General features: G+C 48.1%; 1 protein-coding gene across 1 annotated transcript in view; it reads right to left on the reverse strand.

Annotated features, from left to right (window-relative positions):
- The window catches only part of TMEM63C (transmembrane protein 63C), a 54,691-nt gene extending 42,871 nt beyond the window's left edge, over nt 1-11,820 (reverse strand). The window contains exon 1 of the mRNA XM_019518751.1: nt 11,586-11,820. The gene's annotated coding sequence lies outside the window, so the exon portion shown is untranslated. The remainder of the gene's footprint in view (nt 1-11,585) is intronic.
- Nucleotides 11,821-17,574: the final 5,754 nt, after the last annotated feature.

The following is a 17,574-nucleotide window of genomic DNA, read 5'->3' on the forward strand; positions in this document are numbered from 1 at the left end:
ATTTGTGCAGGCTTTACTTTTATGAACAGATTCAGAAGGAGATGCTGACCAACTGGAAGCTTTTTGCTTCTTTTCACAAGACAGATACATATATGAACAAGTATGCTGGCCCTTCTGCCAACCCAAAGTATATAAACCCAAAAGTAGCACAGGGTAACAGCTGGAAATCACTGCAGGGAGACATTGCCAGTGCAGCAAGGGGAAGACATTTTTGGTATTGCCTTTCTCCAAGTCAGGCACTGCCAAGAAAGACAGCTGTTGTATTTGGTAACTATTCTTTGTATGTTTAAGTTCTAGCTAGCACCCTGATGCCTGGAAGATGTGCCCACGGAGCTTCAGCGAGCAACAGCCGTGAGGGCAAGTTTTACATCTTACCCAAAACACAGCATGCCTGGTGGCATAGAGCACTATGGTGGAGTATAGCGAATAGTATTAACTAGGGGTGCACCAACAGAGATTTTGGGGGCTGATACCAATAGCAGATTTTTAAGGAGGCATATCAGCCAATACTAATCTGATTTCTGATACAGCTGCATGTAGCTGGTAAGTCTGTTGTGGTGGAAGGGGAGGAGGGAGGGAGGGAAGGAGCATGGGGGGCGGGGCTGAACAATGCCCCCTGCAGTGAGGGAAGGAGAAGGGCTGTGGCTAGGGCAGGTGCTGCCCAGCCAGGGTGGGACGGGCACGGGATGGAGCCATGGCTCGTTCAGGGTGCCGGGGGGGGGGCTCCTGCCTCTGCGTGCCGCTCACCTGGAGGCTCCCACTGCTCATCCAGGAGGACATGGGGGGGCATGTGCCCCCGGATCTGTAAGTGCTGGGCCGGGTGGGCTGCAGCCAGGGGCTGTGCTGTGCTTGGGGTGGGCAGCAGCAGTGCTGGGAGAAGGCTATGGCGGGGCTACAACAAAATTTGGGGTGGCTGCAGCCCTCCCCTCCTCCATAGCCCTCTCCGCCAACCCTGAGTGCAGTGCAACACAGCCCCTGGCTCCAGCCTGCAGCTGCAGCCCATCCTGCACAGATCTGGGGGCAAACGGGTCCCCCTGTGCCCTCCCGGATGAGCGGTGGAAGCAGTAGCAGGAGCCTCTGAACAAGCAACCAAATGAGCCTCTCCCTGAGTAGCAGCATGCAGCAGCAGCCACCGCAGCTGCCACCCCCCCTGCCCTGCCCCGCCCCACGGCTTGGTCCTGCACCTGACCTGCCCTGGCTGGGCAGCACCTACCCCACTCCCTCCCTCACTGTAGGGGACGTTGATCTGCCACCCCACGCCCCTTTCCTCCCTACTCTCCTTTTACCACAACAGACTTACTAGCTGCACACAACTCTCCAAGCTGCTGGGCTGTCCTCACTGCCTACGTGCTGCGCTGTGGCTGCGCGCACACACAGGCATTTATCAGCCAAATTAAAGGGCCACATCAGGCTGACACGGTCAGTAGGGCCAACCACACCTTGTCATGCATCCGCAGATACATCACAAGCAGGTCCAAGGAGGTGATCCTCCCCCTCTATGCAACATTGGTCAGGCCGCAGTTGGAGTACTGCATCCAGTTCTGGGCACCGCACTTCAAGAGGGATGTGGACAACATGGAGAGGGTCCAGAGGAGGGCTACTCGCACGGTCAGGGGGCAGTAGGGCAGGCCTTACGGGGAGAGGCTACGGGACCTGAACCTGTTCAGCCTTCACAAGAGAAGGCTGAGAGGGGATCTGGTGCCTGTCTATAAACTTACTAAGGGGGACCAGCCGGGAACGGGAGAGACCCTGTTCCCCCAAGCACTATCAGGAGTAATTAGGAATAACAGCCACAAGTTGACTGAGAGTAGGTTCAGGCTAGACATCAGGAGGCACTACTTCACAGTCAGGGCAGCTAGGATCTGGAACCAACTTCCAAGGGAAGCGGTGCTTGCTCCTAGCCTGGGGGTCCTCAAAAGGAGGTTAGATAATCACCTTGCCGGGGTCATTTGACCCCAGCATTCTTTCCTGCCATGGCAGGGGGTCGGACTTGATGATCTGCTCCAGTTGCTTCTGACCCTACCAACTATGAAACTATTTCCAATATAGTCTATATTCTTTATATCAGTGCCAATGTATCAGTACACCCCTAGTATTAACTGCATGGCAAAAGCATTCCTCCCCCTCCTCCTGTATCACTCCCACCAATCCTTGCAGCACAGCACTACCAAGTATCCCCCTGGGGCAGGGGACTCAGTAGAGTGTCAGTGCCTGTCCCCGAGTCACCCCTGTTGCTCCCTGCAAATGGAACTTTGGGGTTCCCTTAGAAGATACAGCCACTCCGGCTTTCCATCACAAGAGGTTCCAGACCACCTTGAACAGACAGAGTTTTTCCCAAAGTTGTGCCTAGTTGGAGAGTCAGAGATCCCAATGAAATATTGACCCTAAAGTCACTCCTGGGGCTGGGAATCAGGAGTGTAGGTAAAACCTTGCAAAATATCTGTCTCCCCTCACCTGTTTCCTCACTGCCTTCCCACATCAGGCAGAACTTTCTTTTTGACCCAGGGATGCCAAGCAGAGCTGAGTTTGGGGAAGCAGGATTCTGCAGGCAAGATACTAGCAGTCCCAGGGGAAAGGAATGAATACAAGAGTTTGGAGATTTAGAAAAGAGAAGCAGAAACAGGGGAACTTACTTCTGATGCCCAACACCGTTGGGTTGCAAGAGACACAAGCTCCCACACCCTTTCCTGAAAGCTGGTAAGGTGTCAAGGGCCAGACTGAGGTGAGGGGCCTCTAGGGAGGACTAGGCATTTCCCTGCAGACCTGCACTCAATCTGTTCATTCTCTGTGTGCCCATCTCCCTCCCTCCTCACGCTCCCTTTCCTCTGTAAACAGCAGAGCTATCACCACCTGGCATTTTCAGCTGATAAATAATTCATCCCCTTTTTGTTAGCAAGAAGAGTAGGTCTGATTGAGGGAGCCACTGGACCATCAACAAATAAATAATGAGACTCCTAGCAACCTGCAAGTCCCTTCCCAGTCTCAGCCCTGCTTCCCAGAGCAAGTTCCCCAACCCATTTCCAGAAACAATGTTTACTTTTCTAGCAGGTACATCCAGCCACAGGAAGAGGGGTGAACAGAAGACACTGCTGTCCAGGGGAGTAGCTGGGGATCTATATTTCCCTGTACGGTCCCAGACACTGTACACGTCCCAACTAATAATCCAAAGGAAGAGCTAGGCTAGAATCTAAGTGGACACTAACTTTGCTCCTGGCTGAAGAAGCATCAGCAGATTCCTCCACTAAATCTTGCTTTCTGTTCCCTTCCAGGCTTTCCTGGTCACATGCCTCCAAAATACAAGCTTCCTGTAGACCCCCAAACTCAACTCTGTATATCCCAGACCAATCCCTGCCCCAGTCAGCCTCCCCCAGTTCCATGAATTCATCATACTTTTCATGGCTGCAGTTTTATGGACTAGAAGGAGCTTTAGACAGAAAGCAACCACCCCTCCCCTGGGTTCCACTACAACTCAACCAACCTCAAATCTGCCTCCATACAACCTGTACACACCCATCACAGCACTCTCCATCATTCAGTCCTCAATTCACCTTCCTTTCCCCCAGATGCCCACACAGACATCTTACAGTACAGATTGCTGAAGCTCTCAAAACTCTTCTGTAAATTACATAAGTACAGTCTTACTGTCAACATTGTTGCTGGAAATAAAATAAGGCAGTTTAAGTATTCTAGGATTCTTACCATTCACATGTTTTATCTGCAAAAATGTGAAAATTTCATCTCATATGGTCCAACCACCACCTTAACTCTGACCTCAAGACACAAGAGATCACTGATCATAGGCTGCATTTACAGATCCGCAAATTATCATAATCACTAGTAAGTATGTGTCAAAAGGGTTCATAGGGACAGCAGTGTGTAACTAGCGTAAGGGTAGCAGGGCACCATTCCCAGGTGCTGACCAAGAGGAGGAACCAACATAGTCTCCTAGAGTCCTTGCTATGGCAGGGGCAGCCCTGCACCTCAGTGCCACACTAAGCAATATATCTGGGGGGAACAGAAGAGGGCCAAGTGAAGCAAGCATGATAGTGCTCCCCTCTTTCCCACCAGGGAGCCTTTGCCAGAGCAGGCAGAGCCCTGCTCCCAATATGCATGTATTGGGAGAGGGGGAGGAGGGAACAAACAGGGCAGTAGGGTCAGTTCCCAGGGAGCCCACCCATGCGGCTACTGCTGCCAGAGGAGAGTCTTTTCTTCCCCTCATCTATGTCTCCTCCTCCCCTTCACTCCCCATCTGTTCTACATAACCCTGCTCCAGGCTCTCAATGAGCTTGGCATGCCTCCGCATAAGGACGTCTTGTTGGGAAGAGTTAAGGTTACCACTGGAACAGATGAGATGAATTTTCACGTCAATATTGTGCAATGCTTCAGGCCTCTAAAACAGTCTCATAATGGCATTGCATGCAGCAATATTATGGGTCATTAGTGTAGGAGATGAAGGCATTTGTTTAAAAGGAAAAGCTGGGTTGAGTAAAATGCCTTTTTGACATTCACTTCTCCATTTCAAAGCTGTTCAGATGAACAACACATAGCTGTCCCAGCTCCCTTTATCTTGGAACTGGCTTTTCTAAGCTGCCTCAACAAGAAAACTGATTTTAACTTAAATTCTTGTGACTTGGATTTGCATAGGATTCTTCTTCCTTAAATCCCCCCCCTGAATTTTTCAGTCATGCCATTAAGCTTTACTTCCCACTGTGTACATTGTTGCCTGCTATAAAACCAAATCTGTGCCACATTGCGAGTGGTTTCAGGGTTTGCATGTGCTAGATTATTTTGTATACAGAATGCATTAAGTTCTCGGGACGAAATATATTGCAGATAACATCAGCAAGCAATCGTGTTCAAACAGATCAAGCAGGGCATATGGAATCAAGAGACCAATTTCTATTCCCAGCTATACTACTGATTCACTGTGTAACCTTGGGTAAATTGTTCCCCCTGCCTCCCAGTGCTTCAGTTTCCCTCTCTGCAAAATGGGGACAGCACTGGCTGACATCACAGGCATCAGTGCATTCCCTCACATACACAAAGTACTTTGAGGTGCTTAGCTGTTGTTAAGATCAGGAGATCACTGTGTCAAACACAGTGCAAACAAGGGACAAAGTCACCATTCCCTGACCCACACAGCACAGCAGGAGGATGAAATAGAGCATCAGGCTGGAGAGGGCTGAAAAAAGGACATGTCAATGGAAAGGCAAAGGATACTTGGGTGAAAAATGCTAAAACAGGGCAAAGTTTTAGTTTTATATAAGTTTTTTAAGCATGTATATATATATGTGTCTATAATAAAAATAAACATCTGATTTATATATAAAACTGGGACTACCCTATGTTTTTCTTAAATAATACAGATATTTTTGTATTGGACAAATCTTGTGTTCTTCATACTATAGTAGCAGTGTTTTGCTTGGCTGTCTATAATTGGAGGATCTCAAAGTCCCATCAAACAGTGAATGAAATCATTCAGCATGAAGTATTTATTATATTGTGTTTTTATTTTTGTTTGCAAAGTGTTCAGCAATGGTGATTTCCTCGGATAAGTTATTCAAAGGGATTTGCCAACTTCTGTAAATCACCCCTGATCCATAGCTCTCTTTCGATAGGTTTGTTGAGACTATTCCATATCCAATCTGTTTTGTTTGGACACAAAATCTGTCTCCTGTTTCTGACTGGATGAACAGTAACAGGCAAAGTCAGATTTGCAATTCTGAATATGAAATCTGCTATGTGAATGTCATCCAATCTCTGGTTAAAAAATGGCTTTCCTTTGAACGCCCTTGCCAGCCAACTCAATTGTTAGGACACACACAGAAAGCCAAGGTAAAGAAGGAGAACATCAAAGCAGATTCTTTTAAAATTCATTTGACTTTTAGTCACAGACTACTCTTTTTTGGCAGTATTTAACTAGCTCTTATCACAGTCTCCCTGGAAGGTCGATTAGGATTACCAGCCTCATTTTGCAGAGAGAAAAAGCTGAGGCACAAAAAGGTTGAAGGACTAGCTCATGGGCACAAGATTCAAGGCTTTGCCCCCTAGCCACCACTGCTCTCACATTTACCTTGCTCTTTTCCACCCTCACTCTTTCCCAGATACTTGCCAGGAGAGTCACTCTATCCGTGGGGAAACAGAATGTGGGAAAGGAGGTAATGAGAAAGTTAGGACAACGTCCCCACCCACTGGGAAGAACAGATGAATCTCAGATGTCTGACCTTGTAGATCTGTAGCGAGCCCTGGAGGGGGAGGTGCGGAAACCTGAGCTGGTTGCACTGACTCAGCAATACACAGGGCGGGATCGATACTCAGCTAAGGCTGGGAAAGATACCTCAGTGCTGAGCTCAGCACAAGCTTTGGGGGCCGCGGCTTGGGCCCAGGAGGGTCACCATGACCTCTGCTGCACTTGAGCTCAAAGAGGCAGGAAGAGACATGCCCACCACACCCAGTTCTCACTCAAGAAAAGTGAGATGGAGGAAGGGACTCCCCAAAGCATGACCCACCAAAACTATGCTGTGGGGCAGGGACTTAGAGCCTTCTTCATCATCTCCTTCACCATTCACCTCACTTCTTAGAGGCAGAACCCTGGGGGTGTCTTTGCTAGACACTGATGTGTGTGTTTGTGTGTGTGGGGGGGGGATGCATGAGAGGGCTAAATCTGTGTCTGAGGCAGAGTGTGGGGCTGTTCCACACCCACACTCCAGCCCAGCTCACGAGACATAGGTCCCTCAAGTCTGGCCAACACATTTCTCCCTAAATCCTCAAGTGCCTCCTTTCCCTCTCTCAGACCAACTCCCCGCCTTCCAACTTCTACAGAGTTTCCTGGAATCTTCCTGGCTCTTCTTCCACTTATAAATAGGGCATCATTCCCTTTTCACCAAGCACAAAAGGGCTCACCTGTTTAAACAAGTTTTGCCTCAGAAGAAAAATGTGTTTAAAGGGAACCACATTGCCCTGCCTTGCAGGCACTCCAGCTTCCTCTCACCCCAAACCCATGCTGAAGACTCGATTGCCTTGAATCACCTTCACATTCCCAGGCGCCCGTTGTTTCTGTTCTATGGTATCTGGAAATCATATAAGCTGGGCTGTCTCCAAGGCCTGCCAGAAAAAAGGCTGTCGAGATTACGGAAGGGACCAACATATTCTGCTACACTCCTAGGCTCTCCTAGGCATGCTGACTGACTGGCCTTTTTGGGCCCTCTGACTCTGCAGAGCTGCCAATATGGCAGCAACTCAGCTTCTTCCTTTCAGCCAAGACCAGCTGGCAGCTTGCAGTTCACCAAAGCAGTGTCAGGAGGAAAAACCTATTCCTTAGTGTGGAAATGTGCTGAGCAGAAGCTGCTATGAAGTAACCAGCTGGCACTGTCCATTAGGCAATAGTCCTGATGAAGCACATTCACACTGCCCCGTGCCACCAATAACATTAGCTCACACCACACCAGGAAGCGCTTGGGACTTTGCTCTGTCCAGCAAGTCCTGAACAGAGACCCGATGCCTGAGTGACTCGGGATTTTCAAGCATCTCAATGGAATTTCATGACATCCCCTCTGGAGGGCTCCACTGACCAGGATGCACCATCAGACCCAGAATCCAGCTGCAGCTGTCCCACCAAGAACTGCTTTGATGGTATCTACCTTCACCCTCCCCCTGCACACTCTTTATCTGAGCATCTGATTATGCCATCGTCTGAACTCTGCTGGAATCTCAGCCAGACCATCAGTCCCTTTGCTTTGCTATTACACCTCTTTTCTCTGTGGCCTCCTGAGCCCAGGGTCTCCAGACTCCATCACCTGTGCAATGCTGCTGCCTCCTTTCCAACAAACATACACAGAAGTGGAGTCAGATTGTCCTGCTACTCAAAGAGCACTGCTGGCTCCAGGATCATTTCAGGGCACAACTCAAAACTGACTTCCTTGCACTTAAAAAGCTCCAAGGACTTGACTTCCACAACTTCCCAGAGCTCTCTTGTTCTATGCCCCTTTCCATTTCATCCCTTCTGCCACCAGGCTCTGCGTGACTCTGTACGGTTCTCTCATGCTGGAATGAGAGCCTGCCCCGCAGAGCTCACACAGGCTCTACATACCTTGTTGCAGCCTCAATGTGTCTCCCTGCTCATCTCAAACCTCTTTTCCCTCTAGCCCAAGGGCAGGCAATTATTTTGGGTTGAGAGCCACTTACCGAGTTTTGGCAAGCAGGTGCCCAACCCCCTGGTCGCCATCTTGTGATGGGAAGTCCCGTCCCCATACCCCTGACCTTTGCCACCAGAAGTCCTTCCCCTTGCCCTAGGAAGTACTCCTTTCAGCAAGGGGTTTTGCCAGCTGGAACCAGAAAAATACCAAATTATATTCTAAAAAGCAAACATCTAAAACATTCATTAATTTGATTTCAACAAATATTTTTGTCCTGGTTTACATGTGTTTGTGTAGTGTACACAGAGGTGATTGCATATAATAGCTTAAAATGAAGCCTTATCATGGTATTTTGTGGGGGGGGGTGGTGGTATAGGTTTGTGGTGGGCTTTGGGTGTGTGGGTATGTGGGGAAGGGTGTGGGTATGCCTGTGGGGGGTGAATGGGTGTGGGGTGAGGGAGCATGTAGGTATGCGTGTGGATATGTGGGATGTGGGTAGATATGGAGTTTGTGGGGGGGCTGTGTGGGGGGAGGGTGGCTGAGGTGTGTGAGGGGTGTGGGTATGGGAGTCTGTGCGTATGGCAGTACGAGGGGGGTGTGGGTGCATGTGTATGGTGGGGTGTGTGCGTGGGACTCACCCTACAAATACACACACACAGTCTCTTCATACACCTTCCCCTCCATCCTGGGGCACCAGTGCAGGCCCCATGCTCCCCAATCTGGTGATGCAGCCAGGAGCCACGTGGTGCTGGAGCAGTGTGGGCAGGCAGGCAGGCAGGCAAATGGTTGGGGGTGGGCTGGGGCTGGGCTGCTGGTTCCTGCTGAGGCTCCCCCTGGATCTTACTGCCCCTGGCTCCTGTCATCTTTGACAAGCAGCCAGGAGCAGATAAATATTTTCTAAATTCTTTAGGGGCCCCATGGGCTGGACAGAATGACTTAGCAGCACAGATCCAGCCTGTGGGCTGTATTTTGCCCACTCCTGCTCTAGCCTCAGCCTCATTTTCCCTTGGTCATGCTTTAGCGCACAACCATGTCAGGTGTCCTCATGAAAGCCTCTGCACAAAGGCAAGTTGCATCAGACCATCCCGTACAAGACCAGCTTTGCAAATCCCTCTCCCTCTCATCACAGGTCTTTCCATGTTCCTTGCTCATTGAGTTACTTCAGGGCAATGTTACCGTCTAAACATCAGGGACAGGAGCAGCAAACAGCCCCAGGAGATGGAGTACATTCGGTGACTTTGCCCACTTGTATGAGTCTGACCTCGTCAGCTGGGTCCATTCTGTCCATCCCTGTGTTGTCAAAGCCTATCTAGTAGAAGGGCATCTTGCAGTCTCAGGACTGTGCTAATGGAAGCCTTCTCACTGAAAACCCAAATAGGAAGTAACAGAGGTACGGCTGAAATGGTGTTAAAATATCAGTGATGAAGGCATGGCCCAACATCCTGATTGGATCATTCTCCTCTGAAAAGTGATCCCAGGTTCATGCTTCAAAGGGAGAAAGCAAGACAAAGCAGCATTCCCCACCTGCTCAGCCCATGTCAGTGAGGTCTGCTCATCCAGGATAGGGACAGGGAAATTCCAGACTGGAATTAACAACTCAGGGGGATGAGATTTCTTAAGCCCAGCAGCAGAGAGCAGCAATATATTTTAGCTTCTGGGTGGGGAGCAAACTCATACAGACATGAACTTGGCCCCAAAAATGTAGTGCTGGTGAAAGTTATGGTTTAGGAGTTCTGGAGCCCAAAGTTGCTCTATTTAACCCCAAGACACGTCTAGTTTGAGCAGTGGGGCAGCATGGTATCCCTAAATAGGCAAGGGAGAGCAGCACCTTCCAGTTAGCATGGTCTGGCCAAATGAAACTCAAGTACACAAATGCAAGGAGAGGAGGGGGAGGGAGGAAGATAAGCATGTTCAAATGTTTTCTCTCCTTTTTCATTCTTTCCTGCTTCCAATCCCTTCTAGTGCTTTACATAAGCATTAGAATGGGTGATGTGGATACTTAGATCCAAACGGCATGGCTAATAAGGATTTGATGACATGCAACCCCCACTGCCATCCAGTCAGAGCAGTTCCTGACATTGGAGATGCATGCTTTTCTTGAGTGCAAAATAAAAGGAAAATACCAGCAGCATCCATCTGGCAGCTCTGAGGCAGGACTTCAGAACCTGCTAGAGGAGGCTGGGAGCAAAGGGCTTCCATGTAATGCTGGAACCAATAAAGAGTAGAAATCAATGTCTTCTGCAGCTGGGGATCTGGCAAGATTCAGAGCCCATTCTAATGAAAGCAAAAGGGGTAACTCTGCCTCTCACAACCCTGGGAACAGCCAATTAACAGAATGCGCAGCTACAGGAAGATGCTGGATTTTTTAAAAAGGCCTGGGTAATCTGGGAACCAGCAACAAGCGAAATATATGTTGTTTTTCAAGTGCTTCTCAAAAAGGGGCTGAATACCTTACCCCTTATCAGAGAGTACACAAAAAGTCACATCAGCACAAGAAACCCCTATTATCCCTGGAAATGAAAGCTACAGAGTGAAGGGGGTTGATCTCCAGAAAAGAAGTAACAAAAGCAGAGCTAGATCAGTCTGAAAACAGCGTGGAGGGGAGAAAGAGGGCTCAGGTCTGATTTGCAAAGTAGAAAGAGGAGGAATGAAATGTGAGAGAGGAAACGCACAGAGGATGCAGCCCAATCACTGGTGACCTAAGCTGCTTCATTAGGTTTCCTGTGGGCTGCTTATGAACAGGAGGGTAGCCAAGTCTCCTGCTTTATGGTAGAAAAGGTCTTGTCAGAGCCAAGAAGAACTCTACCCCACCTCAGGCCACATCAGCACAACTGGCCTAATGCTCAGGATCTCAATGAAACATCACAGACAGGTGCTCTCCACAACCATCAGTCTGCAGAAAGAATCTCTCTCCTCCGTGTAGCTATATCAGCCCCACTTTGTGCCCAACCTCAGATATCCCCAACTACCTTCAGTCTCTACCCCCAGCCTTTCATTCAGCAGCTCAACCAGGTGGAGTGAGGGAGTGCAGGGAGAAAGACAGCTACTGCCCGCTTTCCTGCTATAAGCTACTGTGGGCCATGGACCATTGGAACTGACTCCCCAATGCCTTGAGATGAAAAGTACCTGGGAATCTTACAGGGCTCTGTACTGAACATGCAGACAGCTCCAAGCCGACACCCACTAACTGAAGTCCTGACACAAACCACATATTAAAAGGCTGTTGCAGTCTCAAGATTAAAAATTGCTTCACCACCCCCACCCCCTTTCACCCTCACATAGGCACACCCTGATTTGAAGAGGCCCAAGTACCTTTTTCTGCTAACCAGACAGGCTGGCCAGAGTATGCTTTGGAAACCTTGATTCAGTTGCGTTAACATGGAAAAGAGAACTGCCTGCTTGAACACACAAACCACACACAGACAAAAGCCTCCTATAACTGTCACGTACCTATGGAGACAGAAGCTGGATCCAGGGCTGGAAGGGGTCACGCTGCAGGCAAACAGCAGAACTATTCCAAGGGCAGACGCAGCAGCTTCTGCTTGGCTGAGTGAAGGACTATCCTGCACAGCAAAAGGTTTTGTAAATCCACCCCTCTACCATGTCCTGTTAAACTTCCCAGGAGTGGCCTCTGAGCTGGGAAACTCTGTGGCACAACAGCTGCAGTTGGAAATCTCTGCAGACACAAGAGGAAAGATGCCCTCAGTGCAGAGCCCACTCCAGTGTGTGTGTGCATGCATATCGATGCATAAACAACTGGCACCCTTCCTCCACTTTACATCTCTCCTCCCATCTGCGCCCTCTTTGGATGCTGGGAATGATTGATCCAGTGCTGGCTGACAGTGGAGGGGCTGGGATGGACTGGCTGTCTCAAGAGGCCTTTTCAATCACAAATCTCTAATCTTAACTTTGTTCCAGGGAACAAAGGCTACACCAGGACCCGAGTTGCAGCAAACTTCCTCCCACAGCTTCCTCTGCCGGCAAAAACTAGCAGCTTTGCCTGTGTCATGGGGGTCTAGCCTAGCTACTGGGCTAGTGAGGGCACAGCACATGAGAGGGGAAGCAAAAAGTGGAGCTCTCTCCTGTCTTACCCTCTTGGTGCATGTTATAAAACAGCTGGAAAACTGTCAAGCTCAAAGACAGCAAGAGCAGAGGCCAGAGGTAATGCCACCAGAGTGTAAGGTAGGGGCGGGCAATTATTTTGGGCGGAGCGCCACTTACTGAGTTTTGGCAAGCCATCAAGGGCCGCATGACAGGCAGCCAGGGGCAGATAAATATTAATTTTCTTAACTTTGGGGGGGCCCCGCGGGCCAGACAGAATAGCCTGGTGGGCCACATCCACCCCCAGCTGCATTTTGCCCACCCCTGGTGTAAGAGCTCTTCCACCTGCACAACTCTTGGCTGGAATCAGCTTTCAGCCTCTTCAGAGAAATGGTACAAAGAGTTTGGCACAGCTACACAAACACTTGCCCCAGACAGAGGGAGATAGCATGGCATACTGAGCTGAGCACTGGCCTAGGAGCAAGCAATGTCTGTGTTCTATTCCCAGCTGTGCACACAGTTGCAGGTGATCAGTTTCTCTACCTGTCAGATTGAGAAAATGACACTGAGAGACTCTACAAGGGAATTTGCTTGTAAAGCCCTATGAAAACAAAGTGAAGAATGCACTGAAAGAAGAACCTGCTTGGCTGGAGAAGTAGTTTGGGAAAAGTCTACTGCTGTAACAGAAAACAAATAAATAAGTAAAAAGAGTCATATGTCAGTTTGCCCCTTTGTATGTTGTGCCCCAAAGCACCTCCTGGACTTCCAAGCCATGTCACACCTGTTAGCTACACACATACTGGTGAAATGCTGCCACCCCTGGGTGGAATGAAACATGAGTTTGAGTCTTTCCTGCCCAAGCATCAGGTCCAGCCCCCCTGTGATCTCATGCGGTCCCTTCCAGACCCTAACATCTATGCATCTACTTAACACTAGTCTATTCTTCCCAGCTTCACATCCTCTCAAGAGTTGTTGCATTGTATGTTAAGCAGGTTTACCATCCACCCCAGAGGTGGCTGTATTTAGTGGTTAGTAACACACCTGCTGCATATTAAGGTGGCAGAGGGCTTTGGATGAAAATTACTGTCACCACCCAGTTTTCACTGTTCACACTCAAGGACTTACCCTGTGCAACGAGAGACTGGTATATGCTAGGGTGCTAATACACCTGCCATTCTAGTTCTGGCCTTAGCATCTCAGGCAGTTGACAGACCATTTTCAACTGCTTTAAAAAGGGGATAGGATGAGGAACTGACACATGGGATAGTGCATCAGCAATTATGATGCAACTGTGACACATGCATGATTCCAAAGTCATCTAAGTGACCTATATCTCTGCAACTTTAACCCTGAATACAAGACAACATAGGAGCAGGCAGACATAACAGTTACATCATAATAGTTCATATTAGTATCATTCCACACTGGTATAAATGTTAAATCTGTCCACAACCTTGGTGGTAGTGATGCTGGCAAAGGATGGAGAGCTGCCCTTGCCAGAAACTGGCAGGAATTCAACCCCAAAGGTATTTTAGCTCCTTTAAAAGAACTGTGCTCCTCAAAATGGGAAGCATGTTCCAAAGAGGCTAGTGTGCCTGGTTTTACCTTTATCAGACATCCTTCTGTGCATTACTGCTTGCTGCTGGGAAAACCCCAAAAATATACAAACCCGAATAGTGTTGCAGCTTAGGGAGTTTCTTTTAGATCAAATGCAAGGACCAGTGTATTTGGAGCTAGTGGTTCTTCCATATCTGAGCTAGCAACCATGATAGTTTATGTTAGCAGCAGTCCCTCAATACAAGCATGACAGTCTTCCAATAAATAGGGAAGTAATTGGTGAGTCCATAAATAACTAAGGAGGCCAATCCAAGATCTGCTTATTCAACTGCAGATGTGACAAACTGTACCATTATACGTATATACATAGTTTATGTATGGTAGAACCAACTGAATTCGTACACAAGAAACTTTTGTTGCAAATGCTATTTTTACTAACTGTATTTATCAGGAAAGAGTCGGATGCTAACAGATTTGGTCTGTTTTTCACTATTTCCACATTTTTTCAATGAATAGTTCAATATTTAAAAACAAATTCAGATCATTACTGAAACACATACCAACATTTTGTTTTGCTGTAAGCAGGGATTCTAGTGCATAACAAACTTAAAAAATTGGAAATAAAAATGCTGATAGGGACTTTCCCAAAAGGCTTCTTTTCAATCTGATGAAGACTGCCTTGCATTCAACAGCTTTTCTAACTTTTTCCCAGCCCTGCAGTTGGTCTGATAAAAGGTTTCACCTCCCCACTGCCCCCCCAAAAATCTTTACCTCTGTCATAAAATGACTTGGACACGTTTTTGGCAAAATTGACATTTTTTGCCTTCCTCTAGAATTGGGCAAATGCCCTTCCTAAAGAAAGCCGGACCTGCTGGAGGCAGCACATGAGGCAAGCAACCACTATTCTGTTTTCTGAGGACTGCAACTTTCAGCATATGTCTATCTGCTTGGGAGCAGTGCAAAGTGACTCCTGAGCAGAATCAGGACACACTGTGCACTTCCACTCAAGCACTTTAAAAAGAAGTAATTGAGAACTATAGTAAGAATCATGGTAGTAACATAATTAGGGTAGGGCCAGTAGGGCCCCAGCTCCGGGTGCTGACTAGGAGTGAGTACCAGAATCCCACACACAACAAGGAGCCTCTACCATGGCAGGGGCAGTGCAACCCCACAACCAGCAGTGTATCTGTGACACCGGGGGGAAGCAGTGAATGGAAAGGTGCGCCTTCTCCCCTGGGAGTTTTTTTCTTAGTAGGTGTAGCTTTGCACCCAGTAGTGTATCTGGAAAGGGGGAGGGGGGAAGAAAACAGAACCTCAGGGATGGCTCCCAGGGAGCCTGTGCCGTGAGGCTGCTGCCACTTGACTCTCTCATTGTTGATGTGGCCTGGGCTCTCTGCACAGGGAAGGCAGCTGCTGCTGTTGCCGTGGCTGCTTTAGCAGAGTAAGCTACAGCAGCAGTGGCAGCAATAGCAGTAGCAGCTGCCTTCCCTGTGCCAACAGCCCAGGAAAGTAACATTTCTTCCCTCCTCCCCTTTGCACACACTAGTTAGCATATCCCATGCCCTCCAGCGCTGAATGAGCTCACTACACCTCTGAAATCATCTTTGGGCCTTGTCACACAGGACCGTTAAAATGCATAAACTGCACTTAAAAAGTGATCATCCACACATTCAAGCAGTAAAAACATGTGCTGAGCCTGATCAGATCCAAGCAAAGTTAGGACTTTTTATGCAAGACGTATCTCCCGACTATATTAAGTAACGTGTTCAGCTATTGTTGGGCTGCTCCACAGAGATAATACAAGTAATTTGAGGGCCTCATCCAGCCGTGACCTCAGCCAGGGACTACTCTGTTATTCCAAACCTCCACTATCAGTCTTAGCTCCCGTACCATGCTGGGGCCAGCTCAAGACTCCAATGCAGTGCTGGGGCTGGGGATAACAATCAATGAGCTGTGCATGTAAGAAAGACAGTGGCAGAGCTTGCGGTAAATGTTACCATGCAACTACTCAAAACTTGTTTCAAGTTTTAATACAGCAGGGTAATGCTTACTATGATCTAACATGTAACTAAGTGTCTCTTGCAAAAGGCCCTTACTGTTTGAGTCAGAGTAGGGAATACAAGGTGCCTTGAAGGCTTGAATATCCACCCCAGCAATTTTCCCAGGGCTAAGGACAGAAATTACACACAAAGGAAATTACATACATTACACACAATTACATAAATTACACATAATCACAATAAGTGATTGAAAACCAGTTCATATCTGTAACACAACAGAAGTTCAGTGCACATAAACTGCTTTCCAAATGGCCAAAATCAATTTAAGATAAAGTATCAGACTTAACTGATTTGAGTTAAATCACTTTATTAAACCCCTGTCCCAGATCCCCTCCAGATTCAAGTAAACTCACAGTCTCCTAGCATCCCAGCATGCTTTGCACCTCCCCTGCAAACCCCACCTCCCTCACACAGTGGACAGGTTAGCCTTGGCACAAGCTGTCTGCTCCAGCTGGGCAGGGAGGCATACTCTAGCGCCCCTCAGCTTCTGGCCTGGGCCACTGCAGGCATGTGCCTGCATTTCTGGACTCAAAAGTGAATGTCTGTTCAGTAGCTTATTGGTTCAATCTATGCAGCTTAGACTAACCTGTAAAGATTGAAATTGATTCAGCCTTGGACTTTTCGACTGTCTGTACTTAGCCTCGGTGTGAAAAGGCAGAAATGGCTGCAAATCCCCAGCAGGAATTGTACAAGTAAAGAGTTACTAGAGCAGACAAAAGCATTGTTTCGTCTCCACTCCCCTCACTGCCCCTTAACCCCAAACCTCGCAGAGCTGTCACTGTAATCTGCTTGTTTCCGGCTCTTTTTGTTTGTTTGGTATTTCAATATCCTGCTTGCACACACTGTGCCTTAACAGTAATAATACTTAGCACTTATGCTGTGCTTTACATCTGCAATGCACTGAACAAACATTAACTAATAAGACTGTAAACTCCCCCAAGGCAGGGACCAGCTGCTTGCTTGGCATCAGTCACTCTAATAACACCTGCACCTGTAGCACGTCAAAGGCTGCTGGGGCCACTATAGCACACAGAGATGAAGTCACTCAGTTGCCCAAGCCACAAAGCAAGCGAGGGGCATGGCTGGAAACTGAATGCAGATCTTCTGCATGTTAGTCAAATCTTTGCCCAGTGATCAGCCAAGCATGCTCAGGTCCTGTCTGCATCTTGGGTTGTTCCAATATAGAAGTCTAACTCAGTGGAGCTCAAACTTTCTGCATTTTGGGCCAGACAAGTGGCTTGGGGCTGGTCCACAGGCCAGATCTTGCAGGCAGGACTGATTCATTATACACTGGATCTGGCAATGGAGAAACTCCATGCACAGGGCCTGTCATGCAACTTTCATGGCTTTCCACTCATTAGATGGGGGAGGGGTGGGTAAAACTCCCTCCTCCACTCCTACTAATGATGCTATCATGACAGATATGCACCCTGCCTCCCGAAGGCTTCTGACCAAGAATAATAAAATAAAGTGCTATATTTTTGCACTCTCACGCACAATTGTTACAAGGTCCCTGTTTGGGTAGGGAGGTAACTCTGCACTTGATGTCTGGATTATAAATAATGGAAAGAGATTATTATTTACTTAAAGGGATTTCCAACAGGAGATATAAAGAAAATAAGGTGGCCTTTTACGACCAGGTCACTAAATCATTGGATGCAGGGGTGGCAGTGGATATAGTTTTCCTAGACTTCAGGAAGGCTTTTGATACTGTCTCTCACCCCATTCTCATTAGGAAGCTGGGGGACTGTGGCGTAGACACCCATACAGTCCAATGGGTC

The sequence above is a fragment of the Gavialis gangeticus genome, unplaced genomic scaffold, assembly GCF_001723915.1.
Source record: "Gavialis gangeticus isolate Ggan-Ray unplaced genomic scaffold, GavGan_comp1, whole genome shotgun sequence".
Lineage (NCBI taxonomy): Eukaryota > Metazoa > Chordata > Crocodylia > Gavialidae > Gavialis > Gavialis gangeticus.